The sequence below is a fragment of the Ambystoma mexicanum genome, chromosome 1p (assembly GCF_040938575.1).
Source record: "Ambystoma mexicanum isolate Mex_15411 chromosome 1p, UKY_AmexF1_1, whole genome shotgun sequence".
Lineage (NCBI taxonomy): Eukaryota > Metazoa > Chordata > Amphibia > Caudata > Ambystomatidae > Ambystoma > Ambystoma mexicanum.
In genome coordinates, this window is record NC_090921.1 from 1344712077 (window position 1) to 1344727033 (window position 14957).

Below are 14957 nucleotides of genomic sequence, written 5' to 3' on the forward strand. Positions count from 1 at the left end.
CAGACATTGGGCTCAGTGGGGAATCTTCGCCCTAATACCGCCGGCGGATTTCCCGCTGGCGGTAATAGCGTGAATTTTCAGCGGATTTCCCCCCAGCTCAGAGCTGGGGCGAAATCCGCCGAAGCCCTGATTTGGCGGACCCTTAAATCCGGCGGTAATAGCGCTACCGCCGGATTTAAGGGTTACCGCCGAAGTCGTGATGAGGCCCTGGGACATAGAACTCCTGGTGCAGCTGCCTGGTGGCCGCAGTGATTGAGGCTTGCTAATAGCTTTCACTCTCAGTAGGACAAAGGGCACAAACTAGTTGCCGGGCTGCAGTGGTGGTTCGCTGGCACTGCACAGCTCCAAATCTTAGCTCTCGCTCCCAGCAGGGCGAAGGCACGAACTTCATTGCCCGGCTGCGGCGGTCATAGGGAGAATCGAGTTGTTGAGCAGCAGCGTTGTTTAGTGAGATTATAGACTCAGAACTCAATACTGACATGTAGCTTTTTCCTAAATGATGCAGTGCTGCATCACTTATTACTTGATATTTTTCAGGATCACTTAGTTGCTATATTTCTGTTTGGTTAGACATTTGAAGTCGAGTTGAACGCTCAGATTTTATTTTATCTAGATTCAAATTGTATCATTTTTATCAATTTCATGTTTTTAGGGTTGAATGAAACAGTGTTTTCTGCCGTCCCGCTCTAACTGCATTTGTGTGACTAACAAGTAATTGCCCAGATTCTCTGCAACACTGTTGCACTACGAACTACAATCCCCAGAGGAATTGTAGTCTGCACGCTCTATGAATCACCTGCCAGGTGTGTCAGCGCCGGCGCATCAGGGACTAGAAAGTCTGTTAGTATTTAAACCCTGACCCTCCCATGGGTGCTACTTTGTATTTGATATTGTTCAGATCACTTAGTTGCTATATTTCTGTTTGGTTAGGCATTTGAAGTCGAGTTGAATGCTTAGATTTTATTTTACCTAGATTCGAATTTTAACAATTTTATCAATTTCCTGTTTTTAGTGTTGAAGGAAACCATGTTTTTTGCCCTACCGCTCTTAACTGTATTTGTGTGACTAACAAGTAATTGCCCAGATTCTCTGCAATACTGCTTGCACTACGAACTACAATCCCCAGAGGAATTGTAGTCCACACGCTCTATTAATCACCTGTCAGCCGCGTTAGAGCCGGCGCATCAGGGACTAGCAAGTCAGCACGAGTCCGCGCACGACGCGCCAGTGCTCACCCCTCACTTCTATCACTGAACAACTCTGGTCTGCTGCCGGTACATTTTGACCTGTGCAGTGATCAGGTAAGTTTCTGTTTCATTATGTTGACACAACTGCAAGCGCCTATTGATGAAGAAAAGACACACAGGCAATCGATTGTGGATAAATATTTACCTCTTAGTGCGGGTCCCTTATCGCTACCCCCACAGGCTCGTCCTATTATTGACTGTCTGTCTTAACTGGGGCAAGATAATACCTAAGGTTGTAAGAGTGATGTTCAAAGGACACTGAATTAGCTGTTTTCCCTACCATTTCCTGCTTTATTGGAACATAATCCCATTCGCCTAGAATATACAACCCAGGATCCCCTTCTTGCAGACATCCATGGGCTTCCTAAACCTCCTGTTCTAGTACCTGACAAGGTTATTGAGCCACATATGGACATACCTAGAGGGACAAGCCACAACCCTGTTAAGATTACCCTACTTAATACCCTGTCTCTAGGTAGGCACACCATGGATGTTAGGGACTTCATATTGGGCCATGAAATAGACATTATGTGTCACGGAAACTTGGTTACAGGATTCAAGTGGCCCTAACATCCAAATGGCAACACCTACAGACTATGTGATCTATATCAAAAATAGAGATCGCAGGAAGGGTGGGTAGTGGCATTTTTGGCACAAGAACATGTGAAACTTTTCCAAGTTCCAATTACATGCAAGGGATGTGGAATCGCCTTACTTAAAACCACTCCAACCCCAAACAATTATGTGACATTGTTCTTATTTACCGCTCACCCAATGATACACCATCTTTTAATGAGGAATTTGCAGGCATTCTATCATCATTAGATAGACCTAACAATTTGCCTATTAAAATCCCCTAACACTAACGTAGGTTTGGTAACTCGCAGGACCCCGAAGCCCCCCATCTTGAACCGCTGTTCAGGATGAATGACTTTACTGTTTATAGCAAGGAGCCAACCCACAAAATGGTAATGTGTTAGATTGGGTCGCCATGTAGAACCTGGTGTCTAGTCCATTGTGCATTGAAGCGTGCATTTGGTCTGACCATTTCTTTGTGACTTTTTATCTTGACTTTTCCGATTTGTTCGTCCCAGAAAAAGAATATTTAGGAATTTTAATAAGATTCACCAAAATGACCGGGGAAATTGCCTTATAAGGCTTATGAACTCCACCTCTGATGATCGCTTGGTGCTCTCCCTTGTTTCAGAATATGAGAAGGCACCAATTAACTTCCTAGACAGTGTGTTGCCCATTAAAACTAAGACTATTAAAGAAAAGACTAATAATCAGAAGTGGTACTCCTCAGCCCTGACTGCTCTGAAACAATAAAAATGGAGGGCCGAAAGAAATTCGGTAAGAGATCAGACACAGACAAATAAAGAGACGTGGAAGTCCCTGGAAAATCTATATCGTGGATAAATTCTGTTAGCTAAAAAAGTTACTTTGATGCTTAAATTGCTGCATCTAAAAATAACTCGACGAAACTCTTTGCGATTCGCCGGGATTTGGAACAGCCTAATGCAATGCTCCATCAGTTTACTCCAACAGCTGTGGATTGTGAAGCAGTGCAGATTGCATTTGCAGAGAAGATTGCTGCAGCCCGTACCCAATTTAAGGATAACATGGGTAATGCAGAGTATGAAATTCCATCGCAGACTACAGTGGATATAAGGCAGGCAGGTAATCTGACCTTTACCTTTCAAGCAATCTCTAAAGAAGCTTTGGTTAAAGTCCTAAATAAAATAAGATCCAAAACATGTGAAGGTAAGGGTCTTCCAACTAAAAATATTTTGGAAAATACCAAGCTCGTCCTCCCTTTTCTTGTCCGCTTGAATGCGACCTTCAGAGACAATCAAATACCGGATTCACTGAAAAATGTCTCAGTGACCCTGTTAATAAAAAACAGGACTTGACAATAAAGTCTATACCAACTGTAGGCCTATCACAAACATGCCCTTTTTGATGAAAGTTGTCAATAAAATGGCTATGTTACAACTGCAGGAACATTTGGAAAAATCTGAAGCCCATTATCCAGGCAGTTGGGGTTCAGGTTTTGTCATGGTACAGAAAGCTCCTTGTTGGACCTGCAAACTGAAATGCTGAATCATGGATAATAGAAGGGCGGGGCTGCTGATGTTATTAGATCTCTCAGCAGTCTATGCATTTGTGGACCTTGAAAAGCTTCTAGATAGACTTAGGAATATATGTAACTGTTCTGGAGAAGCAGTCACTTGTTATTAAATCATTTCTTCACAACAGAATGTCCAAAATTGTATGGGGTGAAGCCTGCTCCAAATCAGAGCGGCTGGACTACGGAATGCCACAAGGCGCTTGCCTCCAAACAGCTCTTTTTAATATATATTGTCGTCTGGTATGCGATCTTCTGGTTACATCAGGGGTGTGTTTTTCCAACTATGCCGACGATACCGGGCTTATAGATTTAAGCATAGAGTATGAAAAAGATACTGAGAGAATCTCTTTGATTTACATATATATATTCAAAACTGGATGGCTGCTAATGGAATGTGCCTAAAAGCTGCAAAACGGAGCTTCTGATTTTTGGTTCATCTCAGGCACGCTCAAAACTCCGCAGCAAGTACTCTGGCTTCTCCATTGATAATTATCGTATTAGCACAGTGGCCAAGATTAAGACCTTATGGGTTGTCATCGAAGCATCTTTGGGCACAGATGCTCATGTACATAACTGAGTTTATGGCCCTTGAAACATGCATTTATGGCTGAATGGGATTACCCCAGAATAATTCTGAGTCCAAACAACCGGGCAAACTCAAAAAGATGGCAAGTTGCTGTTTTATTAACAAATATCTAAAACAGGGAGGTTACAATGAACATAACATCAACGGACGTACGATCAGTGTCTCAGCGATTTCCACACATAAAAACAATTATATACTTCTTTATGCATCAGAGTGACTTCATTATATATGGTAATAGTGAAAAACATATCAAGGGTTGGGATTGGTTAAGGGACACATCTAGATGTACAATCATGTAGGAGCTAGGTGTGTTATTGGCTGTCTAATATCAGGTGGAAAATGTATGCCTACCTCTTCATACGTGTCATTTTAAGACAAATCAGTTACACATTATTTCATTGGTTTGTCCAGCTATAAGGTCGTTCAGTATACAGACTAATACAATTGGTTTGGCATGCTTGTGCCATGTCTGGAAACATTTGGTTCAATTAGCAACACATAAACCCAGACCCAGGTGCAAGTAAATAGGACACGAGGCTGCCCAATTAGATCAGCATCTCTAATCACCCATGCCTTCTGTCATGAACTTCTCTTTGTACTTGGCTTTGCAGAGTGCTCTCATCTTGGGAATGCAACATGAGTGAGAGCACTTGCTATCATGCCTGGAACTCTAAGTTCAAACCCTATTTCCATCCTTGACTCATGTGACAAGAGACCATGATTCTCTTCATTCTGCAAGCTTTTAAGTGCTATAAATGAATTAAGACTTTGCACCTTTGTGTTCTTCCTTGCACATTAACGTGAGAGGATTCATCCTGTGCACACACATTCTTCTTCAGAGTAGATTGCTGACCTCGACATCTCAGTTCTCGACTGCAGGCCTGACAGCCTCCCAATGCAGCGCCAATAACCTGCTATTCTACTGTGACACAGCTTTTCATTCTTTCTCAATGATTCTAAGGATTATTATTTCATGATACCAATGTCCAGTTTCTATACAATGGTGGCTTTGACTGCATTCTATCCACTACTTGTAGCTAGCCTATACGATGACTTGATCTATCTTGCGTTTCAGCGTCTGTGTATTCATTAAACTTCTGATTTCTACAGCACTTTTTACAATGTAATCTTCTCTTTTTACACTTTCAGGTTCACTTGATTCTTTAGTTCATAATTGTTCCTCTAGGATCCATATATAGTCTGCATTCAGTATCTCAGGATGTTGTGCACTTTCTTATGACATCATCAGTTCATTTTCTTAGCTCTTTCTCCTATTCCTCTAGGGAGTTCCTCCTGCAGGCTGTCATTAACTCGAGGGTACAATCGATATGGTCATCTTAATGGATACTGCCTTCCATATGCTCGCTGTACTATTGGTACAGTAGCTGAGGTTAGACAGGGCATGGTCTCATGGCTCCAATACAGGGGACGTAGGGGGGTAGGATCTTGTGCGTATATATATGTCTGCTCCTCTGCATTCCCCTCTCTGGTCAAGTTATCGACCACCTCCTCCAGTTTTCCTGCTTCTTTGGATCTTTTCTTGAAGAAAAGTTTCTTTGGTATCCATATCTTTGTTACCCCCCTCAGGGTTCCCACATTTTTGATATATTTGTCCACACTCTAGGTCATTTAATTGCATTGTCCACTTGGGGTGCAGAAAACCCAACGTCCCACATAATTCTAAGGATCTCTTGGAAACAAGAACTTTGTTCCCTCAGGTGCGACAATACTTGCTTTTATGCAATCTCTAATGGTACTTTTGGTCTGTGAGTTGTTTTCTGGTTCACCCTTCACATCGATCATGATCTTCATTCCCACTGCTTTCTTTGCTGTTTTCTGGCATTGTCCAATTATTATCCTCATAACACAGAATCTGAACATTATCATTACCAATATTGCTCCACAGAACTTGAATATACTCATCATCCAGTCGGGAATCCATAAAAACAGGTATGAGAACCAATCGTCATCTCCGGTATCCTATGTCTATTCCTCCATTTTCGCGGGCGTTCTGTCAACATATGTATAGTATCCATCAGAGTCCCATTCTCACCGTCATGAGATGTTGTGAATGTACAGCAAAAAGGCCCAACCTTGGCACAAACAACTCCTTCCATTGCTGTAATCATGTGAAGGACATACATGTTCTGCAGGGTCATTAAACTTATGGCCCTCATTTCTTCTTTTATGGTGTTAAATCCTTTTAAAGTGACATTGATTGTCTGTAATAGCTCCCATCTGGTAATCTGTAGCCATTTGGCATTCACTACTGTTTGGAGTTCAGGCATGAATATAGAAATCATTATCATAGCGGTCTTGCTAAACAACTTGCGCTCATCAGGAATGTCTTCATAAGTCTTTATTGATTTCAATGAGAAATAATTACCTATTTTCTTCAACCGGAGTGCGAGTGCATTCTTTTTCTCAAGTGCTCATCCACTTGTGGAAATCCCTCGATTTTCAGGTCGCTCTGAGCAATCAATAAGGCTAGAACATGGATGAGTACTATGGAAAAGACTCCGCCCAGTTCCTGGTCAACTTCATATATGCTCTGGATCCACAGGCCCAATATCGATCCATTAGGACAGCAGTCCCTTTTCTCATTCCTGGGACATCAATTATTTTCTTGCACCTTTTATTTTCTCCAACTCTGATTTTACCTGTGCTTCGAAAGCACATTGTTGCATTCATTATTGGGACCACAGCCATTGGTCCTGTTTCATCATCCACCCATGACAGCAGTTTAGAGTTCTTGGCCCATGACTTTCGGCACTCGTCATTCACGTTCTGTACCTCATACACTGGTTCCTTTCTTAGTAGATGAGCTGCACAGGACATCATCCCATTATCCGTCCCTTTTTCGTAATCACTCGTCCATAAATTAACAGTTGTGAATGCTCCCAACATTCAGGCATTCCAGTTTTGTGAGTTTTGTCAGAGCAATTTGTCCTCTTAATTTCTTCAATTATAACTTTGTCTTGTCCCACAGAAGGATACACAAGCATCATGTCTATGCATCCAGGCTCTTTTTCCATTAGTTTGCTTTGTCTTGATATAATCATCCTGGTATGGAAATGACTGTCTTGATCGCCATCGCAGGGTTGCCAAGCTCCCTTGGAACTGTCCGTTTGTAGTACATGCTGCTAGATGGATGAGGCACTTCACATCATGTCCTTGCATCTCATTTGAAATTAGTGTTCTTATTGTACTGATGGCATAGGGGATGTCAGACATAACAGCTCTCATCAGATGCTATCTCCCCCACATTTTTCATATGTTGGTACCACATATTATTTTCTAGGTGATCTGAATTATCAATACAGGTATTTATACCCTGGTTATCCTCTTCTGCATCCCTCTTATGTCGTTTGACATGCCCAAAGATGTTAAAGAAATGATCATCATTTGTATTCATACTAGGAAAAATTACATGTGTCATGTTTTCAATTCAACCATCAGCATGATAAAGACTTTGAAATGTAAGAAAAAGAGCAAGCATCTGCACATATATATCAGGCACAAAAAAAGTATAGAAAAACCTTTTGTGTGCCCCGCCATATCTCTTTGAATTGCTAGTCTCCCTGCAACTGCATTTTCTTTGTCCTGAATGATTTTTACAACAGGCGTTCAACTCACATTCGTAGTTGCAAAATCTGTTCAATTATTACAATTAGAAGACTTTTTATAACTGGACAATTCTTTGGGTCATGAAGAAACGTGAGAATATTAACATCTCTCCTAACAAGGGTAGGGTATGACTGGAGTATAAACACAAAAATAGCAACTATAAGCCTATGGGCCTCATTATAAGTTTGCCCGTCCAGTAACAACGGTACCAAGTAAGCGTTCCAGTACCATTGTTACTGGACCGGTAAACTACAAGTTCTGCTCGCAGGTGCCTTCCCTCCCATCAGGTCCGACCTGGCGGGCGTACCGGCACTCGCGAGCAGAGCATGTTGGATGCACCGGCACCATTCTGAATGGTGCCGGTGCATCCGACCTCCCCATTCCCATTTGAGCCCAATGGGGCTCAAATGGGAATGGGGAGCATTTTCTTCCGGCGCCCGCGAATGTGCAATTACGGGCTCCGGCAGTGCTGTAATGACCCTGTAATTACTCATTCCCAGGTGCTGGAAAAAAAATTATACCGGCAGCAGCGGTGTCTGTTATACCGGCACGGCTACCACTGGTATTTAATGACCCCCTATGTGTCGCACTGTTGGCGGGTGTCATGTATTATCCTTGAAATAGATATGCTCCTAAAAAAGAATCTTGGTATTGAATTTTCTTCCAATGTCTAATAATGAATTGGTGCTTGGGCATAATATTGATATGATTTAACTTTTTCAAAGAATCTCTAAAAGGTACGTTTAAGTTCTGGAATTCTCTGCAAAACCATGCACTTCCTACTAAAATTTTAAGGAGTGTCCAATGAATTCCAGTCCAAAAAGAGTTTTTTTTTCTTCTATTACACACTGTTTTATCATTCTCCTTCCTGGTCATCGATTGAGTCTGCACAAGTGGAAATTCTTCTTCTTCTTGTCTTGCTTCCTGGTCAACGACTGCTAGACAGAGGGTGTCGACTTTGTTGATCATTACGTCACCCAAATGTAACCAAGCTCTTCTTTCAGATACCCTAACTGCAGTAGGGGAAAGTTGTTCTACACAGAATGGTCCATTAAACCTTGGCTCGTGCCACTTACGGGTAAGGTGCTTAATAAGCACTTGGTCTCCAACATACAACTTTGGTGGTGGTAATAATTTGCTCGGATTGGTCACTGGGCTGTCCTCTTCTGTGTTCCTCAACCCCTTCCTCCGATACTTGACTTGATCTGAAATGAAAGAAACATTGGTAGTCATACAGGTCAAGTAATCATGCATTTCATCACCAAGAGTCTGCGCTATACACTGTGCATCACTCCGAACTCTAGATGGGGGCATAAGGAGCATCCTCATGTAGCGCCCTGTTACTAGTTCATGGCGCCGAACCTTGCTGATTTCGAAGGGTGTACAAGGCCTGGGGTAGGCAATATAACCATCCCCTTTTCAATGTTAATCTGATATTTGCTATACTTTCCTTAAGGAGGCCGTTGAGCCCCTCACATATTCCATTTGCTTATGGGTGATAAGCAGAAGAAAACCTATGCTTTATGCTCAGTAGAAGCCCTATTTGTTCAAATAACCAATAGACAAAGTGTGGCCCATTATATGACCTCAATGCTTCACACACACACCCCATCTTGGGAAATTTACGCGCACTAGCAACTTTGCTGCACAGGTGGCATTAGGATGTGTACAAGGACCTGCCTTCGAGAAAAGGGACACACCACCACTAATAGATATCTGCAACGCAGTCGATATGCAAATGCTGCAATGGGCCATTTTACAAGGTATTACTCCTCTGATTGTTCTTAGTGAGTCCCCAGCTGTGAATTTCTGACACACAATGCAATTCGCAATGAACTGTGCAATATGCTCTAATAGATTGGGAACAAATCAGTCTTCTGCAATGGTATCAGTAAGACTTTCTTGGGTTATATGCACGGAGTAATGTAACTGCTCAAGTGCGACTTTCAGTAGTGCCACTGGCATCACTGGCTTTACAGTGCTTTCCTGTCTCCATAGTGCTTCCGTGGGGGATAATGAACACCCCCTATGTTTCCATAGCTCCTGCTCTTCTTGCAGGGCTCTACCCTGTATCTCTATTAGTTGCGTAATTGACAGCATATTAAATCCCTCTCGTACCAGCATGTTTCTATTCAATACCTCTTTAACATTTTTAGTTTTGAAACTCGAAATTTCCGAGCAATATGCAACCCTTTTGGCTTCTAAGTCTGCGGTTTAGTTTCCGGGTGAAATATAGTCTGTTCGTTTTAGTGTAAGATCCACATTTAATGACTGCTATGGCCACTGGGAGTTGTAGTGCCTGAATGAGCCTGTCCAATAAAGACACATGTTGCACTGGAGTGCCGCCTGCGTGGAGATAACCCCTCCTTTTCCAATGTGACAGCCCTGCATCTATGATTGACGTCACATAAGCGGAGTCACTGTACACCGTCACTTCCTGATCTTTGTGTTTCTTGAGTGCAACAATAAGCACTACCAATTCAGCTGCCAATGCTGAAAAATGGGATGGCAGTCTTGGATTTGCCAGTACCTCAAATTCACAATTTAATCTGTGTCTTACAACTGTGGATACTGAATGCCTCTCCCCACTAGTTTGGTCAATATTCAAAGAACCATCAATAAAGAGGATCTTCAAACATAGCTGGGTTCACTTTATACACCTCACAATTTTAATCACTGGATTAGAAATCATCACTTTGTGTGCAGATGCTCTTTGTGATGTCAATATACCTTTGAGTTTTTCTAAAATGGCAAATAAGGCGTGCTCCATGTATAGAGTCATGGCACAGCCCATGGTAATACTTGTGGACTTTTCAATTGCGAATGCTGCAGCAGCCAAAGATTGTTTGTATGGAAAATGTGCTCTCATAACTGCATCTAAAATTCCACTGTAATATGCCAAAGGTCTATACCCCAGGGTTGTTCTTTGTGGAAGTACTGCTGACATTACTGACCCATTAGTGCGAAAACAAATACAATTCTACCCTATAGTTGGGAATTCCTCAAACATGAGCTGTACAGATTGCTCTTTTTAATTCCTCAAATCTTTCCTCCATTTCTTCAGTCCATTCTATCTTTTCCTTAACAACTTGTGCCTTCTTAAGTGATTATAACAGTGGTTTTGTAAATGTTCTGTAGTGGAACACCCAGGGCCTGCAATAATTGCATAAGCCCAGAAATTGCTGCATCTGCCTCACTATATTTGGCTGTGGTGTTTTCATGATAGCCTCAGCTCCCTCAGGTGACACTTTCTTTCCTTCATGTGAAATTAACTGACCTATGTACGACACATCTTCCTGGCAACACTGTAATTTCTCATTTTCTACTGTGTATCCCTTGTCTGGCAATATAGTCATTAACTGAACCGAGCCTTGCCTACATTCATACTCTGTTTCACTGCAGATTAATGTCATCTACATACTGAATTACCATACTCTTGAGTTCCATGTTGCCAAATTCCATCTGTAGGTCCCTGTTAAAGAATGACGTAGACCCACAATACCTTGAGGCAATAGAGTATATTTTAGTCTTTTATGTCTGAATGTAAAGGAAGTAAGGGCTTGTGAGTTTTTGTACAATGGGATTGAGAAACACTCATTTTTCAAATTGATCACCATGAAATACTTAGCTTCAACTGCGATGCTACACAATATTGTTGCAGGATTTGGAACTAATGGAAATTCTGCTTTTACAATCTGATTAAGAGGGTGCAAGTCCTGGATAAATCTCCACAACCCTTCTTTAGTTCTTTTAATCGGATAAACCACAGTATTGCACAGGGACTCCGATGGCACTAGGATTCCCTGATTCATCAGTGCTGAAATAGTTTTAAATATGCCTTCATCAGCTTCTCGAGACATGGGGTACTGTTTTGCTCTGGGTAAAATTGCTCCTGGCTTGAGTTTTATTGTAACCTCTCCTGTTCCCTTCAATAGGCCTACGTCATATGAGCCCGTAGTGCAAAGGACACTTGGCACCTTTTCTAGGTCTTCCTGAAAGAACAATGGTCGTTGCCGCATTAGTGCCATTCGCTGTTGGACTTCCCTTTTCTCAATTCTTATCCAATATGTAATGCTTATAAAAAATGCTACCTCGTCATCTATAGATTAATCTCTGAACATGTCTTCATCTGTTATGTCAGTCAATCTGTATCCCTCCTCAAGAGCTATCACTGTCCTCCATGCTCTACTTTCGTCATCTACTCCTCCAAGAATTGCTATTTCCCCCGTACTATAGCTGCTTCCAATTCTATACGAATAGTCTGCCCTTCTTCTTCATCAATAGGTACTATTCATCAGGTATCCTCACAATTTTCCCTACTAATCCAGGTATCCATGTTTATAAAATGCTCACTCCATACATGAAAACGTCTGGATCTACTGGAACTACTTGTAGAGCCACTTGCCTAGTAAATGCCAGTATAAACTCCCCTACATTTAAATAGTGTATTCCTGGAGTGGAGAACACTATTCCTTGATCAGTGAATGAAATTGTCATTTTAAGCTTCGTCATCAAATCTCTACCCAAAATGTTTACTGGCATTTATCGCAAATATAACAAGGGGACAGACATGTCAAATTTCCCTATAGAAACAGGCAGTTTATCAGTAAATGGAACTAAATCCATAGCTCCAGAGAACCCTTGAGCATTAATGGCAATACCTGACATTGGGTATTTTCCCTCCCTTATACAAGTGTGAGTCGCCCCAGTTTCTACAATAAAATAATATATTTGCCTCCTATCATCACATTGACCCTTGTTTCATTTTGGGGGTCTGGTGTTACTGATAGTACTGAACACAACAAGTTACCATGTGAGCTGCCCCATTGAGGGTAATAATCCATGTCCCTGTAAAAGGGTTCCCTCCTACAGCATTCTGTTGTGTTTGCATAGGTTCCTGTTGCAATTGCCCTTGCGGTGGGTGCATTTGCACTGACCCCTGCTGCTGTGCCTGCTGTGCTTGTGGAACCTGTGTTTTATAGGATGTGTGATGCTGGGCAAAACCCTCTCATATTTGTGTGCTGTGGGGCGGTGGATAAGCTGTCCCCCTCTTAAAAGTTGCCCATTTTGTTGCGTGTTTCCTCGGCTTCTACATACACGCGCAATATGCCCTGTTATCTCACAATTCCAACACACTAGGGGTGGACCTCTAGCAAACCCACCATTATATCCTTCCTGAGTATTCTGAATTCCACCCTGGGCATTTTGATATCCACCTTGCGTGTTCTGAAATCCAGCTTGGGTGTTCTGAAATCCACCTCCTATTCCTCTAAATCTTCCACCTCTACCTTGTGACCAACACCCATTCCCATTTGATCCATTTGGTGTACATTATTCACCCGTGACACACCCGTTATTTCTTGCGTTCCTACTCCTTCTCCACTGTCAATACAGCCCCTTCTATAGCAAATTCTGACAATTCTTTCTGAACTAATTAGCTTCCTCAATTTCTTTGTTCTCATCTTTATCTTCTTCTCTTGTAATAATCAACAATGATGCATGATAGTCAACTGTATCTCAGCCCACAGCTTTGCTTCCATTCCTACTTGTTTTTTCATCTGTCTCTGTATCTGTTCTGGCAAACCCTGAAACAAATTGTGATAGAATGGTGCCACTACCTTTTCCCACGGTTCACATGTCTCAAACTGCCATCTCTCTTGAATATCCTGAATATAAGAAATAGGGTATTCATCTTCTTTCATTTTACATGTCATAATTGCACCCATATCTGACGTATCAGGATACTGTACAATGAGAGCCCTCCAAACATCTGCCCTGCAATTATTAAATGGTGCAGCATCGTGCACTGTGTTGTGTGCTGTTACACTCGCATATCCTACTTGTCTCCAAATGTCTTCAGCTCTCTCTCCAAGAATAGCTGCCAGTAAACCTTTTATGTCCCCTATTGCTAACTTATTTCCCCCTGTCATTTTCTTTAATTCGCATATCTACTTCCCAGCCCCCGAAGTCAAACTAGGTAACTTGCATTTTAAGTTATCCTTATCCATCTGAGGCCATGGAATATATTGCCGTCCCCCTGCCCCCTTCTCTAGCAAGGGCAACTGTGAGAACCCTATCCCATAACTGGATCCCATTATTTGTTTACCCAACCCGTGAGTAATTGTCCCAATTCATCTTCATACTGGTAATTACCTTAACCTACTCATATAAGTTGGAGATTCTTCTCTTACACAACACAATCGTTTTCGGGCAATTTCGGGATATGGTATAGGATCTGGTGTTCTTTCCTTAGGGAGTTCCAGATCTGACTATCTTACCTCCTTTTCCAGATGGGATGCATGTATCCTCCCATTCTATCCCATGACCTGACTCCCTTTCTTCGTCTGACATAGATATACCCCAACTGGTTTGACTATCATCATCCTCTTCTCCATCTAAATTTAATCTGCTCGAAGACAGTGTTCTACATTCATCACTGAACATGTTTTCCTCCTCATCCTGTGATTTAGGTATCAGGGATCGTCTGTCACTCCCTTGAGTCCCATACTCAATTTTGTGCCTCATCTCGTGATACATCTTATCGATCCTCTCTCCAATACTTTCTGCATCATATCTTTCCTCTTTCTGTGCTACTTTAGGTACTTCTTGAGTAATTTCTCTCATCAGGAAAACTTCACTTACTTTGTCCCATCGTCCCTGTATTTCATCTCTCGGTCTGATTCATTCTTTAAGAACGAGACTGGTGTCAAGACATCGCTGCCTTTGATTCTGTTCTATTCCTTCCTCCACTTTCCTTTGCTCTCTCGCGTCTCTACTTGCCTTCTCTTCTTCTTGCTTTCATGCTTCCCTTCTTATTTCTTCCCTTCATCCTTCTTCTCTATAATCTTACTTCCTTCACTTTTTGTGCATCTTCTTCTCTCTCTCTTTCTTTCTCTCCTATCGCTTTCTTCTATTTCTTTCTTCCTATTGTCATACTTCCTTTACTCCTCCGCCCACTTTTCGTCTTTCTCTTGTTCTTCTCTATATATCTTTCCCCATCTTTCCCTGCTTTTTCTTTCTTACTCATCCTCCCTCAAGCACATTTCTCGTTCCCTATCCTTCTTTGCTTGCTCGTCTTTGTCTTCCATTTTGCCTAACCTCCTCAATGCTTTTCCCATTTAACTTGAGCAATATCTGTCCTCCCATCCATTCATTCTGTACAAGCATTACCTAATCGGCCCTATCCTTTTCTCCTTTGCATCTCTTGATTTCTCTCTCTCTCTCTCTCTCTCTCTCTCTCTACATATATATATATATATATATATGAAATTGAAAGGTAAACACAGACCGCAAGGTCGAGTTCCTTTAGAAGTTGCACTCCCTTTAGGAAACGAAGTCCATCAATGTTCAGCAACAAGTGCACGCC